This window comes from Drosophila ficusphila, unplaced genomic scaffold, assembly GCF_018152265.1.
Source record: "Drosophila ficusphila isolate 14025-0441.05 unplaced genomic scaffold, ASM1815226v1 contig_543, whole genome shotgun sequence".
Lineage (NCBI taxonomy): Eukaryota > Metazoa > Arthropoda > Insecta > Diptera > Drosophilidae > Drosophila > Drosophila ficusphila.
Window position 1 is genome coordinate 85,160 of NW_025064469.1, and position 17,890 is coordinate 103,049.

At 40.6% G+C, this 17,890-nt stretch overlaps 2 non-coding genes and 1 pseudogene across 2 annotated transcripts; all 3 read right to left on the reverse strand.

Annotated features, from left to right (window-relative positions):
* Window positions 1-649: 649 nt before the first annotated feature.
* LOC122320460 lies at window positions 650-9,994 on the reverse strand (annotated as a pseudogene).
* Window positions 9,995-10,432: 438 nt separating this feature from the next.
* On the reverse strand, window positions 10,433-10,612 carry LOC122320464. The gene has a single exon (XR_006245697.1). It is a non-coding gene; the product is annotated as a 5.8S ribosomal RNA (ribosomal RNA).
* Window positions 10,613-11,213: 601 nt separating this feature from the next.
* Window positions 11,214-13,210, reverse strand: LOC122320449. Its single transcript, XR_006245687.1, has one exon. It is a non-coding gene; the product is annotated as a small subunit ribosomal RNA (ribosomal RNA).
* Window positions 13,211-17,890: the final 4,680 nt, after the last annotated feature.

Genomic DNA, 17,890 nt, shown 5'->3' on the forward strand with positions numbered 1-17,890 from the left:
TACTTTGACATGATCTTATATGCGTCACTAATATGACGGAACATTTGGCTACCGTAAAAGTGGATTCATAGTTAATCTCAAACATTACTTTGTTTCTTTTACTTTGACATGATCTTATATGCGTCACTAATAATATGACGGATATTTGGCTACGGTAAAAGTGGTTCTATTAATCTCACATTCTTTGTTTCTTTTCTTTGACATGATCTTATATGGTCCTAATAATATGACGGAACATTTGGCTACCGTAAAAGTGGATTCATAGTTAATCTCAAACATTACTTTGTTTCTTTTACTTTGACATGATCTTATATGCGTCACTAATAATATGACGGGACATTTGGCTACCGTAAAAGTGGATTCATAGTTAATCTCAAACATTACTTTGTTTCTTTTACTTTGACATGATCTTATATGCGTCACTAATAATATGACGGAATATTTGGCTACCGTAAAAGTGGATTCATAGTTAATCTCAAACATTACTTTGTTTCTTTTACTTTGACATGATCTTATATGCGTCACTAATAATATGACGAGTACTTTTTGGCTACCTTTTTCTTTGGATTCCCCAAAAATCCAAAATTATAATTATCAAAATAAATTTAATAATTATAATATTCTTTCCATTTCGTTATTTTATTAAATATCGAATCATCAAGCAAAGGATAAGCTTCAGTGGATCGCAGTATGGCAGCTGCTCAACCACTTACAACACCTTGCCTGTTACAAAAGTCGTTTACAATTGATTCTAGGCTTTGTCATTGTATTAAATAATGTTTTTATATGTAACTAGCGCGGCATCAGGTGATCGAAGATCCTCCCAATTTACTATGTTACAAATTACATTGGCATCACATCCATTGTCGTTTATAAAATGAATTATAAACTTTAAATGGTTTAGAAGCCATACAATGCAAATTGCCCCTTATTTATCATTGCAGTCCAGCACGGATACGACCTTAGAGGCGTTCAGGCATAATCCAACGGACGTAGCGTCATACCACTGTTCGCTCGAACAAGTATTGTGCCATTGGTCCGTACCTGCGGTTCCTCTCGTACTACGCAGGAATGCTGTCGCAACAACGTTTTGTCATTAGTAGGGTAAAACTAACCTGTCTCACGACGGTCTAAACCCAGCTCACGTTCCCTTGCATGGGTGAACAATCCAACGCTTGGTGAATTTTGCTTCACAATGATAGGAAGAGCCGACATCGAAGGATCAAAAAGCGACGTCGCTATGAACGCTTGGCCGCCACAAGCCAGTTATCCCTATGGTAACTTTTCTGACACCTCTTGTTAAAAACTCTTTAAACCAAAAGGATCGATAGGCCGAGCTTTTGCTGTCCCTGTGTGTACTGAACACCGAGATCAAGTCAGCATTTGCCCTTTTGCTCTATGTGTGGTTTCTGTCCGCACTGAGCTGGCCTTGGGACACCTCCGTTATTATTTGAGAGATGTACCGCCCCAGTCAAACTCCCTACCTGGCAATGTCCTTGAATTGGATCATACCTGAGTAATTGGAGTTATACCAAATTTTCAAATCAAAAATACATAAATGCATCGTTTTATTAAAGAATTTGTTTGCGATTATATAACAAACTCGTGATACTTTGATCAAGAAGCTTGCATCAAAACCCAATACCATAAGATATAATAAATATATCCGTATAATGGCTAGGAAATGATACACGTTCCATTTAATCAAGTAAGTAAGGAAACAATAAGAGTAGTGGTATTTCATTGGCGATATCAAACCGAAGCCTAATATCTCCCACTTATTCTACACCTCTTATGTCTCCTTACACTGCCAGATTAGAGTCAAGCTCAAAAGGGTCTTCTTTCCCCGCTAATTATTCCAAGCCCGTTCCCTTGGCTGTGGTTTCGCTAGATAGTAGATAGGGACAGGTGGTGTGGATCGGATCCCTCCGAGTTTTATTTAACGTGGCGTGTTCCACATTGAAGGGAGTACAGCCACGACACTCTTATATACCCATGTATATAGTGCATGTGTCTAGATTAAGCGCCAGACCAACGCCCCAAAATAGAAGCTACAGCTATGTACGTAGCAACTATCCCGGTAGCAATTCGAGTGTGTGCTTGTCGGGCAAACACTCCCCCTTGCTGAGGAGCGAGATCTATCTAAAATCTCTTCTGATCTTAGGGTCACAGCACCCGAGTCGTATATACGCAACTCTTCGTCGAACTTGAAAGTTCTACCCGCGATATAGGTATCAACCACAGCCACCACGATACTCCCACAAGGGGGCCGACCTCAATGAGCAGCCTTGGAAGGCACTGCTCAACCCGTGGTACCGAAATGCAGGGTTCGGTGGACCCTCCCTTTTGGCTCCGACAAGCCCGGATAGAGTGCCCATGCCATATTAGTCGCCTCCTACGACAAGCAATGGTGGGCTGTGGCAGTATTCTTCTCCGCTAACCACACGGCGTGAGCAAAAAAAGGAACTATGAGTTCCTCCCTCTCCTGGTGAAAACTTCCTCAGCAAACTCCTTCAGCCTCCGAGTCCTGTCCTCGTCCTCCAGAATCCGTCCAAATGTCCAGGTTTCGCCAACGCGCTGCACACCAAGTCCATTGAGGTCGCGCAAATCTGCATAGTGGGGGCAAGCACAAAGGATGTGCTCCCAATCCTCGTTAGGATCGCCACATGAGCATGCGGCGGTATCGCTAAGAGCTCTGCTATGCAGAAATGCGTTCAACGACCCGTGCCCTGTAAGCAGGAATCCCATGCGCATCGAAAACCCAAAATTGGGATTTCGATGGACGAGGCTGACATTGGGGATGAAATTGTGGGTCACCCGTCCTGGGGAGTCCACATCATCCCATCTGTCCTGCCAATCACGCAATAGACACTCGTCAATCCGCTCCATTCTCTGCTTCCAGCTTAGACCTGAAAGGTCTTCGCCGTAGAGCCAGTCGTATTCCTCCAACGGGTATCCACGCTTCAGCTTGAACTTAACAGCAATTTTCATTGCTGCTAAGTCAAGCGGGGGAGCTCCAGCAAGAACCTGCAGTGCCAGGGAAGACACTGTTCGGCATACCGGAAGACTTCCTAGTAGGATCAGCCTTTGGCAGGCAATAAGTCGCCTCCTGGCCACTATTTGCCTCGTCGTACTGACATACCATACCGAGGCACCAAAGAGCACACAGGGTGCTAAGAGTCCGGCATATATGGTCCGCTTGGCTCGAGGACTGAGGCCCCAGTCGGCTCGAAGCACACGCGCCAATGCTCCAACAACTCCCGTGATCCGCATTCTGAGCGAGGTGATGTGCACCATGAAGCTCATGCGCTCACTGACTTTGATGCCAAGGTACCGGCAGCTGCGGACATACGGCAAGCTTGCTCCCGCAAATCTTACCAATGGCGTACGCGCCATGTTGCCCTTCAGCAGCATAACCACCGTCTTGCTGGTGGAAACGGTTACACCAATTTCTGCTCCCCACGTTTCAACAATGGACATTAGTTGCGCTCCTTTTTCTTCAAGCGCGAGTCGGGAGTTTCCCTCGATGAGAAGAAGCAGGTCATCCGCGTACGCGCTGAGTGCGCAGTACGGCTCAAGGCGCTGTAGCAGTACATCCATCAGTAGATCCCAAATAAATGGGCCACTGATTGACCCCTGCGGGCAACCTCTAGTGACTGGTACGTCCACGGTACCAACACTGCTTCGGATCACTGCTCTTCGGCCGGAGAAGAAGCTTCGCCACAAGCTCATTTCCCGGCATCCCAACTCGGCCAATCGGCGCAGTGCAGCGCACCATTCGACGTTGTCGAAAGCTCCTTTGAAGTCCACGAAAAGTCCAAGCACGTATCGCGCCGTGCTGGCGGCGACACTGCTCTTTACGTGTCTCCAAGCTTCCTCCACACATCGTCCTCGGCGAAATCCAAACTGCCATCTGCAGCCTTCCGGGAGAACTGCTCTAACGCGATTCACCATGATTCCCTCAAGCACCTTGCCGAAAACGGGCAGCAGACAGATTCCCCTGTACGAGGATGGCTCGCACTTGTCCTTGTCGGGTCCCTTGAGTAGCGCCACTACGCGTGGACACTTCCACTCGCTGGGAAAGTACCCCGACCGGATACACCGGGAAAATAGCCTCGTGAGGTATTGAGGTATGGCGCGCCAGACCGCCTTGCAGATCGTGCCGTTGATGCCGTCCATGCCAGGCGAGCGTCTGCTCTTCAACCTGGCGACACAAGCGTCAACCTCGAATTCATCGAGCGCCGGTGGGACTGTCTCCGCGTAGGCAATCGGTGCATCTGACTCCGCAACTGGGAAAAAGTTACGGAGGAGCACTCGCGCACAGTCACCCCAATCGGTGACCAGCTCGCCGTTTACGCGAAGACACCCAATCTCCGAGCGTTTGTTACGACCGCGGCAAATCTTGTAGACGCGCCCCCATGGATCGTCTGCGTTCTCTCCCACGAAGTTTCTCCAGCTGTCCTCCTTCGCCTTCAGAATGAGCTTCTTGTAGCCGGCTGAGGCGATCCTCAGTTCGACCACAAGCAGCTCAGTCCTTTCGACGTCGCCCCGTCGGCGGGCGTCCTGGAGCCTGCGCCGAAGTCTTCTGACTTCGCGGCGCGCAGAGCTGAGGTCGGCGGTCCACCAACGTGCTCTCCTCCTAGGCGATCTCGGCGTCTTCCTACCCAGCGCAAGGTCGCACGCCTCGTGCACCACTTGCCGCAGGGCAGAAACTTGCTGGTCCAACGGCGATTCAGAGAAGTCTTCCGAAAGTCCGGCTGCCCGGCTCACCAATTCCTCTTCGAACAATCGCCAGCGAGCAGTGGAGAAGTTCCAGGACGGCACAGGAGCTATGCTCTCAACTGCGCGCGTGGTAGTTGGTGTGGCAACAACAGTAATCCTGTTGTGATCACTTAACTCCCACTCGCCCACTCTCCACTCATATGTGGCCCACATAGATGCTGCTTCGTTGGCGATCGTCACGTCGATATCACTGCGGGCTCTGCCGCTATCGAACGTGAACACCTCACTGTGCTGGTTAAGAGCGACGACTCCTTTCTCCAGCATCCACTCAGACAGCAGTTCACCCCGGGTGCGGTTAGCTTGCCCCTCGGTCTGCCGAGAGAGTTTGCTAAACCACATGGGGGATACTGCATTCGCATCAAGTCCCATGATGCACGGCGTTCTGCTGGCCTGCAGCAGGACCGCATCCATGTATCTGAGATACGGGTCTAGGTCGGCGTCGAATTGGCAATATACGGAGTAAAGGAAGATTGAGCCAAAACTCCCTTTAACGCTCACGCATACGCCGTGGTCGGTGGTGAGGGGCTCCACTGGCATACAGATGACATCCTGGTGATCCACTAGGATGGCTGCCTTCCCTCGCCGATCGGCGAAGATCCTCATTCCTTCAGGCAGCACATCCATCCTCCCGACGTCTGGATATGGCTCCTGCAAAAGTGCGAACAGAAATCCTGATTCCCTCAATCGGACTCCGAGCTCGACCGTCGCAGCTCGGCCTCGGCCACAGTTTGCCTGGATGATGCTAAACATTAGTGTCTAGCATTCACCCTCGCCAGCACAGCCGCATACACTGGGCAGCTTGGGGACAACATATTGTGTCCCGAGGCATACCCCTTGAAGCGGCAGTTCCGGCAGTCCACCGGGTTCGTGCAACTCCGCGCACTGTGGCCGTTCTGTCCGCACTGGCGGCACACGTTCTCCTTGTACCGGCACTGGGCGACCTTGTGGTCGAATCCGACGCACCTGTGGCAGGCGTACGTGCGCACCAAGGCTCGGCAGTTATACGCGAACCAGCCGATGTACGCCTTTGCACCATCCAGCACCTCAAGGGCCACGGCGTTGACATCGAGCGTCACATTGACTGTGGCGCCGTCAGCCGCAGACCATGGCTTCTCGAGATGTACCGCCTTTTCAAAGGAGGCCACATCCATTACTTCCGCGAAGTTGTTCCTGTAGAGGTCCTTCATAAAGTCAGCTGGCTTCGTCGCAGTGTCGACGTTGCTAACGACCACCTTGGGTCGCTGCGCCGGGCTCTGCTTGATCTCCAGGCCAACTTCTGCAAACTTCTTGTTTGCGACAACCTTGCGAATTTCGCCTGATGAGGGGGTGCGGATGATGGCACCGCCACGCGCAAGCCCTCTCACCTCATGCAGACGTACGCCAAGCGAAGGGGCGATCTCCCTGCGCACCTTTTCTGCAACCTCTTTTCCGCTCACTGTCGGGTCCTTGCTCACCACAACGGCGGACCACGTCTCGCGTGGCTTCCGCGGGGCAGGCACCGGAGCAGCTTGAGGCGCTGGCAGGCTGGGATATGCGGCTGCATACCCAGCAGGTGGCATGGGGACCACAGCCTGCGCCATGACGGACTTCGGGGGCGGCGGCGGCGGCATTCGCTGCTGGTCGCGGAGAGCCTCCAAGGCTGCATTCCGCGCCGAGAGCGCAAGCACCAGGCCCTCATACCTGTTCAGGCACCGCATCATGGCGCAGGCCTGCTTGGTCGATAAATTCGACGCAACAACCTCTTCCAAGAATCCGTCCTTGATCTTGGCCAGCTCGGCCACCGTACCATGGACGGACGCGACGACGGGAGGGGAGACGGGGACAGGGGGGGCAGCTGCGGCTCCACCAGAATCCCTGGCGACAGCGGGGGCAGCAGCGGGGGCAGCGGCAGGGGCAGCAGCGGGGGCAGCAGCAGGGGAAGCAGCGGGAGCAGCAGCAGGGGAAGCAGCGGGAGCAGCAGCGGAGGCGGCAGCGGGGGAAGCAGCGGAAAGGGCAGCGACGCCAGCGGCAGCGGCAGAGGCTGAGGCCAACGCCACCTCGAGAGAGGAGAATGGGCTCTCCTCCAACACACCTACCGGCGCCGGCAGAGGCTCGTTGACGTCAAGCGCCAACAGCTTCGGCTGCGTCGGTTTCGGCACCGCGCTCGTCGTCGCCTTCCCTCTCTTTCCGCGCCGACGCCTCGCCGTACTCGCAGCACTACTGGGCCGACTGCTGGCCCGACTGCTCGCCGACAGCTCGCTCTCAGAGAGCGCGCCCTCCATTGGGAGTAGGGGAGAATAAGCTGTGCTCTACTCACCCACACACACAAGCTGCAGCGGAAAATTTCCAACACGTGCTGTTGTTTGCAAACTTTCACACGATGTTTTCGCGAGGAAAACCGCACTTTTCCGACCGGAAAATTACACGATTTTAATCGCTAGGCGAATCCGCGAATTTTAAGCTAAAAATTAGCAATTAATTCGCACGGAATCAAAAGTTATTCACAAGTTAATGGAGCACGTCGAAAACACACGTCCGTCGTTAATCCATTCATGCGCGTCACTAATTAGATGACGAGGCATTTGGCTACCTTAAGAGAGTCATAGTTACTCCCGCCGTTGACCCGCGCTTACTTGAATTTCTTCACTTTGACATTCAGAGCACTGGGCAGAAATCACATTGTGTCAACACCCGCTAGGGCCATCACAATGCTTTGTTTTAATTAGACAGTCGGATTCCCCAAGTCCGTGCCAGTTCTGAATTGATTGTTAATTGATAATCGTTATAATTAATAAGAACTAATCGGTTTGAGCCAATTAGTATTCTTAAAAATTTTAGCAAGAAAGTTCCACAATTGGCTACGTAACTAAACTATCCGGGGAACAAGTAACCACCATAAATGATAGACACTCTATTTACCCAGAACGAGCACATAAACCATGTTATTGTTTCCCAATCAAGCCCGACTATCTCAATCTTCAGAGCCAATCCTTATCCCGAAGTTACGGATCTAATTTGCCGACTTCCCTTACCTACATTATTCTATCGACTAGAGACTCTTCACCTTGGAGACCAGCTGCGGATATTGGTACGGCCTGTTGAGAAGTTTGCGTGTCCCCACCATAAATTTTCAAGGTCCGAGGAGAAAATATCGACACAACAGTATATGTCATGCTCTTCTAGCCCATCTACCATATCTCTCTGCGAAAGACTTCCATGGTAGTACGGCTATAAAACAGAAAAGAAAACTCTTCCGATATCTCTCGACGGCTTCTTTATGGTCGTTCCTGTTGCCAGGATGAGCACGAGGCCCATATTTAATAACAAACGGATACTCAACAGGTTACGGAATTGGAACCGTATTCCCTTTCGTTCAAAATTATTCAAGTATATTATTTTTGGCTTGTATATATATTTATTTAGTCATTAGTTTTTTACTTGAAAATTTTCGGCTTTCGCCTTGAACTTAGGACCGACTAACTCGTGATCAACCACTGTTCACACGAAACCCTTCTCCACTTCAGTCCTCCAAGGTCTCATTCGATTATTTGCTACTACCACCAAGATCTGTACCAATGGCAGCTCCATGCAGGCTTACGCCAAACACTTCTACGCATACCATTGTACCTTCCTACTCACTAAAGTTTCAAAATTTATATTACAAGTAATATAAATCATCTACTTTAGCGGTAATGTATAGGTATACAACTTAAGCGCCATCCATTTTAAGGGCTAGTTGCTTCGGCAGGTGAGTTGTTACACACTCCTTAGCGGATTTCGACTTCCATGATCACCGTCCTGCTGTTTTAAGCAACCAACGCCTTTCATGGTATCTGCATGAGTTGTTAATTTGGGCACCGTAACATTACGTTTGGTTCATCCCACAGCGCCAGTTCTGCTTACCAAAAGTGGCCCACTGGGCACATTATATCATAACCTTAAACTTCATATCAAGAAAGTTAAGGTTCTTACCCATTTAAAGTTTGAGAATAGGTTAAGATCGTTTCGACCCTAAGGCCTCTAATCATTCGCTTTACCAGATAAGATTATTTTATATAATATTAAAATGCACCAGCTATCCTGAGGGAAACTTCGGAAGGAACCAGCTACTAGATGGTTCGATTGGTCTTTCGCCCCTATACTCAATTCTGACAATCGATTTGCACGTCAGAACTGTTTCGGTCTTCCATCAGGGTTTCCCCTGACTTCAACCTGATCAAGTATAGTTCACCATCTTTCGGGTCACAGCATATATGCTCAAGGTACGTTCCAGTTAGAGGCATAAATAATATAAATATCATTATACATAACTATATAGAACGCCCCGGGATTGTGTTAATTAACTATAAATAGTTAAAAAACTAATCCCATTATTAGTCAAGTTAATTACGCTATTAGGTTTATATCCCAATAACTTGCACATATGTTAGACTCCTTGGTCCGTGTTTCAAGACGGGTCCCGAAGGTATCCTGAATCTTTCGCATTGTTAATCATACAAGTGCATATAATAAACACAAAAATCATTGATAATTATGCCATTATATAATTCCGAAAAATTAACGCACTGTAATCATATAAATCTATCAGCACTTTATCAAATTAATGACATTTATTTTGTGTTAAAACGCAAGCATTTTAATTTAAATAAACTATAAGCCATATTTTATGATAAATTTTGTATGCTAATAGATTACAATGTCCTTATATGGAAAAAATGCACACTATTATCATAATATTATTTAAATATTACAATTTTAATGATGAATTTTCCATAATGGATATTCAGGTTCATCGGGCTTAACCTCTAAGCAGTTTCACGTACTATTTAACTCTCTATTCAGAGTTCTTTTCAACTTTCCCTCACGGTACTTGTTTACTATCGGTCTCATGGTTATATTTAGTTTTAGATGGAGTTTACCACCCACTTAGTGCTGCACTATCAAGCAACACGACTCTTTGGAAACATCATCTAGTAATCATTAACGTTATACGGGCCTGGCACCCTCTATGGGTAAATGGCCTCATTTAAGAAGGACTTAAATCGTTAATTTCTCATACTAGAATATTGACGCTCCATACACTGCATCTCACATTTGCCATATAGACAAAGTGACTTAGTGCTGAACTGATTTCTTTTCGCTCGCCGCTACTAAGAAAATCCTAGTTAGTTTCTTTTCCTCCCCTAATTAATATGCTTAAATTCAGGGGGTAGTCCCATATGAGTTGAGGTTGTATATAACATTTTTTTTTTCAATATATTCTTTACATTTATATAATGGAGAAACATTTAATGAATTCGTATAAAAATTTTTTTCGTTAATTAGTTTTAATTTAGTTATGAGTTTTAAACGAATTTAACGAAGAACAATAACATTTACAAAAGATTTCAATTTTACTAAATCATTAATAAGAGACAATTCTAGATGAAAAATATTTCAAACATTTTTTATGCTAGACATTCCTCAGTATTATATGATTGAAAATGAAAATATTTTTCTTCGTTTTTCACAATCAAATTATTTATAATGTGAGATAATGTTTTCCATAGATATTTTAATATTATGAATAAAAATAATAATTATATTTAATTAAAATTTTTATCCAATAATATACCATATGCTTAGAAATTTGATTACCAAATTTCTAAACAACTTAATTAGCATAGTCTTACAACCCTCAACCATATGTAGTCCAAGCAGCACTAAAAAATTAATTAAAGTACCATAACAGCATGGACTGCGATATGCGTTCAAAATGTCGATGTTCATGTGTCCTGCAGTTCACACGATGACGCACAGTTTGCTGCGTTCTTCATCGACCCATGAGCCGAGTGATCCACCGCTTAGAGTTTTTATATTTATTATTTCAATTTGTCAAATATGAATTTATTGAAAGAAATTAAAAATACACCATTTTACTGGCATATATCAATTCCTTCAATAAATCTTTTTTTTTATACCTAAAACGAAATGCTGCGAAATGTCTTAGTTTTATATAAACAATATTATACCATTTATTACTTGGATAATTTACAATTTCATATAATTTTAATGTGATATAATATTGCGTTTTTTATATAAAACATTAACCTGAAGTAAACCAGGTACAACATTCAACATTTTAGGTTGTTGCATTAGCCAATGTATGCCCATAACTATGATGAACAATACATATTCGCAACGCGTGTATATTATGGTCCATATACACGCAAGTTTCATATTATAATATATAAACATAAATTTGTGAATATATTATAATACAATTTAATTTGCTTGATTATTATTCTTGTTTGCTTGATTTTATTTATAAAAAAATTTAATCCAAATTTTCATTGAACTTCTTTTTTTTATAAATATATAATTGTTTGGCAATTTTATCTTGTTATATTATAAAAATATATTTTATAATTAAAACAAGTTATTGTTGTTTACGGTAAAGATATTATATACAATAATGATCCTTCCGCAGGTTCACCTACGGAAACCTTGTTACGACTTTTACTTCCTCTAAATAATCAAGTTCGGTCAACTTTTGCGAAACAACCGTAACACGCAAGGCGTCACAGTGATCACGTCCGGAGACCTCACTAAATAATTCAATCGGTAGTAGCGACGGGCGGTGTGTACAAAGGGCAGGGACGTAATCAATGCGAGTTAATGACTCACACTTACTGGGAATTCCAAGTTCATGTGAACAGTTTCAGTTCACAATCCCAAGCATGAAAGTGGTTCAGCGGTTTACCCGGACCTCTCGGTCTAGGAAATACACGTTGATACTTTCATTGTAGCGCGCGTGCAGCCCAGGACATCTAAGGGCATCACAGACCTGTTATTGCTCAATCTCATTATTGCTAGACGCAATTTGTCCATTTAAGAAGCTAGTGTCCTTATAATGGGACAAACCAACAGGTACGGCTCCACTTACATAAACACATTCAAACACAATAAACATTTTACTGCCCACCATGAATGAAGGCTATATAAGCTTCAACACCATAATCCTGAAGATATCTATTTAATATATTTGAGTCTCGTTCGTTATCGGAATTAACCAGACAAATCACTCCACGAACTAAGAACGGCCATGCACCACCACCCATAGATTCGAGAAAGAGCTATCAATCTGTCTTACACACTTATGTTCGGACCTGGTAAGTTTTCCCGTGTTGAGTCAAATTAAGCCGCAGGCTCCACTCCTGGTGGTGCCCTTCCGTCAATTCCTTTAAGTTTCAGCTTTGCAACCATACTTCCCCCGGAGCCCAAAAGCTTTGGTTTCCCGGGAAGCGACTGAGAGAGCCATAAAAGTAGCTACACCCAATTGCTAGCTGGCATCGTTTATGGTTAGAACTAGGGCGGTATCTGATCGCCTTCGAACCTCTAACTTTCGTTCTTGATTAATGAAAACATCTTTGGCAAATGCTTTCGCTTAAGTTAGTCTTACGACGGTCCAAGAATTTCACCTCTCGCGTCGTAATACTAATGCCCCCAAACTGCTTCTATTAATCATTACCTCTTGATCTGAAAACCAATGAAAGCAGAACAGAGGTCTTATTTCATTATCCCATGCACAGAATATTCAGGCATTTGAAGCCTGCTTTAAGCACTCTAATTTGTTCAAAGTAATTGTACCGGCCCACAATAACACTCGTTTAAGAGCACTAATGCAGGTTTTTAAATAGGAGGAACATATGAAAAAATACAAGTACTTAATCACATATAAGAACTCCACCGGTAATACGCTTACATACATAAAGGTATAGTACTAACCACAAATGTAAGTTGTACTACCCGTATGAAGCACAAGTTCAACTACGAACGTTTTAACCGCAACAACTTTAATATACGCTATTGGAGCTGGAATTACCGCGGCTGCTGGCACCAGACTTGCCCTCCAATTGGTCCTTGTTAAAGGATTTAAAGTGTACTCATTCCAATTACAGGGCCTCGGATATGAGTCCTGTATTGTTATTTTTCGTCACTACCTCCCCGAGCTGGGAGTGGGTAATTTACGCGCCTGCTGCCTTCCTTAGATGTGGTAGCCGTTTCTCAGGCTCCCTCTCCGGAATCGAACCCTGATTCCCCGTTACCCGTTGCAACCATGGTAGTCCTAGATACTACCATCAAAAGTTGATAGGGCAGACATTTGAAAGATCTGTCGTCGGTACATGACCATACGATCTGCATGTTATCTAGAGTTCAACCAATATAACGATCTTGCGATCGCTTGGTTTTAGCCTAATAAAAGCACATGTCCCATAAAGGTTCATGTTTTAATTGCATGTATTAGCTCTAGAATTACCACAGTTATCCAAGTAACTGTTAACGATCTAAGGAACCATAACTGATATAATGAGCCTTTTGCGGTTTCACTTTTAATTCGTGTGTACTTAGACATGCATGGCTTAATCTTTGAGACAAGCATATAACTACTGGCAGGATCAACCAGAATAATGTTTTTCTTTACATATTTCATTCATATTTTCGAATAGAAATAATGCAATATAAATATTATAGATCTATTATTTTAATATTCTATTTTTTGAATTTGATTACGGCCAAAACTTGTATAGCATTCGTAATCCTTCTTTTATGTTTTGTTTTATACTTGTTTCGCCACTAATATAACAAGTTTTAGATGTTATAAGAATTATTCATTACATCATATATATAAATATACGTATGTATGTATAATTTTATAACATAATTTTTATTTAATATATATTTGCTACTATAATTTTATTATATGTACAATATTTTATTCTAAAATATCATTTTATTTCAACATACATAATTATTTATGTATCCACACATTTGCAATTTTTGTTTAATCAATATAAATATTGAATTAAATCATTTGTATTTTGATGTTAAATTTAAAATTTAACATTTTTCCATATAACTCTCGAATGATATATAATATAAAACCGAGCGCATATGAAAAATAAGTATTTATTTAATAATAATATTATTAAAAAATATTATTATTTTATTTGAACTCACTATACCGGCAAACGATATAGTGCGTCCGATTTTAAGGCAGGTACTAATTTAATATACATTATATTAGCCTGCCACCAAAAATTAACGATAATAATTGGAAACCAATTGTTATTATATATATACATATATAACCTTGGCGCACGTTTCAACGTTATTATCTTGAGTTTTAATAATATTAGTCCGCTCAGCCAAGTCTCGTATTCAAAAAGAATAAAGAAACAAATTTATACGGATAATATTATAATATATATTGTCAACATTGACTAAATCATATTATATACATAGATTTATATCAATTCTAGATGGACATCCACTGACCATCCTATAGTAGTTTTTTGCATCGATGTCTTGAAATCGGGCATTTTCAATTGGGCTTGCCACCCACCCTACAGTTATTCTCCTATAATAACTTAAGAGAATATTGAATTCAGTACTTTTTATATACATATGAATTACTTCTTCATATAATTTATATTTATGCTGATTTTCATATGTATATGGTAAATTTATTTATATTATTGACAAAATCATATGCATATCATATGTTTTGAACAATACTTGGGTCGGCAACCACTGCCTACCTATAATAGTTTTTGAACACCCTATCTAGATATCGGGTGTTTTCTGTACTAGATGAGCCCACACTGTGGCTTTCTCTTAATTTACTTAAGAGTTTATAGGTATATTTCATACTTTTTTATATACATATGATATATTTCTTAATATAATTGATATTTATGCTGATTTTCATATGTATATGGTAAATTTATTTATATTATTGACAAAATCATATGCATATCATATGTTTTGAACAATACTTGGGTCGGCAACCACTGCCTACCTATAATAGTTTTTGAACACCCTATCTAGATATCGGGTGTTTTCTGTACTAGATGAGCCCACACTGTGGCTTTCTCTTAATTTACTTAAGAGTTTATAGGTATATTTCATACTTTTTTATATACATATGATATATTTCTTAATATAATTGATATTTATGCTGATTTTCATATGTATATGGTTAATTTATTAATATTATTGACAAAATCATATGCATATCATATGTTTTGAACAATACTTGGGTCGGCAACCACTGCCTACCTATAATAGTTTTTGAACACCCTATCTAGATATCGGGTGTTTTCTGTACTAGATGAGCCCACACTGTGGCTTTCTCTTAATTTACTTAAGAGTTTATAGGTATATTTCATACTTTTTTATATACATATGATATATTTCTTAATATAATTGATATTTATGTTGATTTTCATATGTATATGGTTAATTTATTAATATTATTGACAAAATCATATGCATATCATATGTTTTGAACAATACTTGGGTCGGCAACCACTGCCTACCTATAATAGTTTTTGAACACCCTATCTAGATATCGGGTGTTTTCTGTACTAGATGAGCCCACACTGTGGCTTTCTCTTAATTTACTTAAGAGTTTATAGGTATATTTCATACTTTTTTATATACATATGATATATTTCTTAATATAATTGATATTTATGTTGATTTTCATATGTATATGGTTAATTTATTAATATTATTGACAAAATCATATGCATATCATATGTTTTGAACAATACTTGGGTCGGCAACCACTGCCTACCTATAATAGTTTTTGAACACCCTATCTAGATATCGGGTGTTTTCAGTACTAGATGAGCCCACACTGTGGCTTTTTCTCAATTTACTTAAGAGTTTATAGGTATATTTCATACTTTTTTATATACATATGTTATATTTCTTAATATAATTGATATTTATGCTGATTTTCATATGTATATGGTTAATTTATTAATATTATTGACAAAATCATATGCATATCATATGTTTTGAACAATACTTGGGTCGGCAACCACTGCCTACCTATAATAGTTTTTGAACACCCTATCTAGATATCGGGTGTTTTCAGTACTAGATGAGCCCACACTGTGGCTTTTTCTCAATTTACTTAAGAGTTTATAGGTATATTTCATACTTTTTTATATACATATGATATATTTCTTAATATAATTGATATTTATGCTGATTTTCATATGTATATGATTAATTTATTAATATTATTGACAAAATCATATGCATATCATATGTTTTAAACAATACTTGAGTCGGCAACCACTTATAGGTAGGTTTATAGGTATATTTCATACTTTTTTATATACATATGATATATATTTCTTCATATAATTGATATTCATACTGATTTTCATATGTATATGGTAAATTTATTTATATTATTGATATCATATATATATATATATATATATCGGATATCATAATTTCATATATTTTGAAGAATACTTTGATCGGCAAAACTGCCTTGCCTACCTATAATGATTTTTAATGGAAAAAAAGTGTTTAGTGTGAGCACCAGCCGCGTTGGTTTAATTTAATTTTATCCCAGTAGCAATTCTTCGGGACAGTAGGAATTTGATTAATTTATTGATGAACATTACTAATTGATTAACAAGGCATTGAACTACACTTTAAAAGTTACAGTTACTCCCGCCATTCAATTGTGTATTTTAAAAAATCTTTTGTTAGTCAGGGTGACCTATATCGTAATAATAAATTAATTACCTATTTTAATAATATTATATCATAGTATAATATTATATGAACGATTCCGCAAATAATATGTATTATTTATAGATATATTAAATATAGGTTTTTTTTTTATTCATTACCGGTCACCAATCATCTATATGGCTATACATTCATTAACTATTATTATTAATGTGACGAGACTCTTGGTTACCGTAAAGAGGTTTATATATAGTTATCTCAAACATTACTTTGTTTCTTTTACTTTGACATGATCTTATATGCGTCACTAATAATATGACGGGACATTTGGCTACCGTAAAAGTGGATTCATAGTTAATCTCAAACATTACTTTGTTTCTTTTACTTTGACATGATCTTATATGCGTCACTAATAATATGACGGAATATTTGGCTACGGTAAAAGTGGATTCATAGTTAATCTCAAACATTACTTTGTTTCTTTTACTTTGACATGATCTTATATGCGTCACTAATAATATGACGGGACATTTGGCTACCGTAAAAGTGGATTCATAGTTAATCTCAAACATTACTTTGTTTCTTTTACTTTGACATGATCTTATATGCGTCACTAATAATATGACGGAACATTTGGCTACCGTAAAAGTGGATTCATAGTTAATCTCAAACATTACTTTGTTTCTTTTACTTTGACATGATCTTATATGCGTCACTAATAATATGACGGAACATTTGGCTACGGTAAAAGTGGATTCATAGTTAATCTCAAACATTACTTTGTTTCTTTTACTTTGACATGATCTTATATGCGTCACTAATAATATGACGGGACATTTGGCTACCGTAAAAGTGGATTCATAGTTAATCTCAAACATTACTTTGTTTCTTTTACTTTGACATGATCTTATATGCGTCACTAATAATATGACGGAATATTTGGCTACGGTAAAAGTGGATTCATAGTTAATCTCAAACATTACTTTGTTTCTTTTACTTTGACATGATCTTATATGCGTCACTAATAATATGACGGGACATTTGGCTACCGTAAAAGTGGATTCATAGTTAATCTCAAACATTACTTTGTTTCTTTTACTTTGACATGATCTTATATGCGTCACTAATAATATGACGGGACATTTGGCTACCGTAAAAGTGGATTCATAGTTAATCTCAAACATTACTTTGTTTCTTTTACTTTGACATGATCTTATATGCGTCACTAATAATATGACGGAACATTTGGCTACCGTAAAAGTGGATTCATAGTTAATCTCAAACATTACTTTGTTTCTTTTACTTTGACATGATCTTATATGCGTCACTAATAATATGACGGAACATTTGGCTACCGTAAAAGTGGATTCATAGTTAATCTCAAACATTACTTTGTTTCTTTTACTTTGACATGATCTTATATGCGTCACTAATAATATGACGGAACATTTGGCTACCGTAAAAGTGGATTCATAGTTAATCTCAAACATTACTTTGTTTCTTTTACTTTGACATGATCTTATATGCGTCACTAATATGACGGAACATTTGGCTACCGTAAAAGTGGATTCATAGTTAATCTCAAACA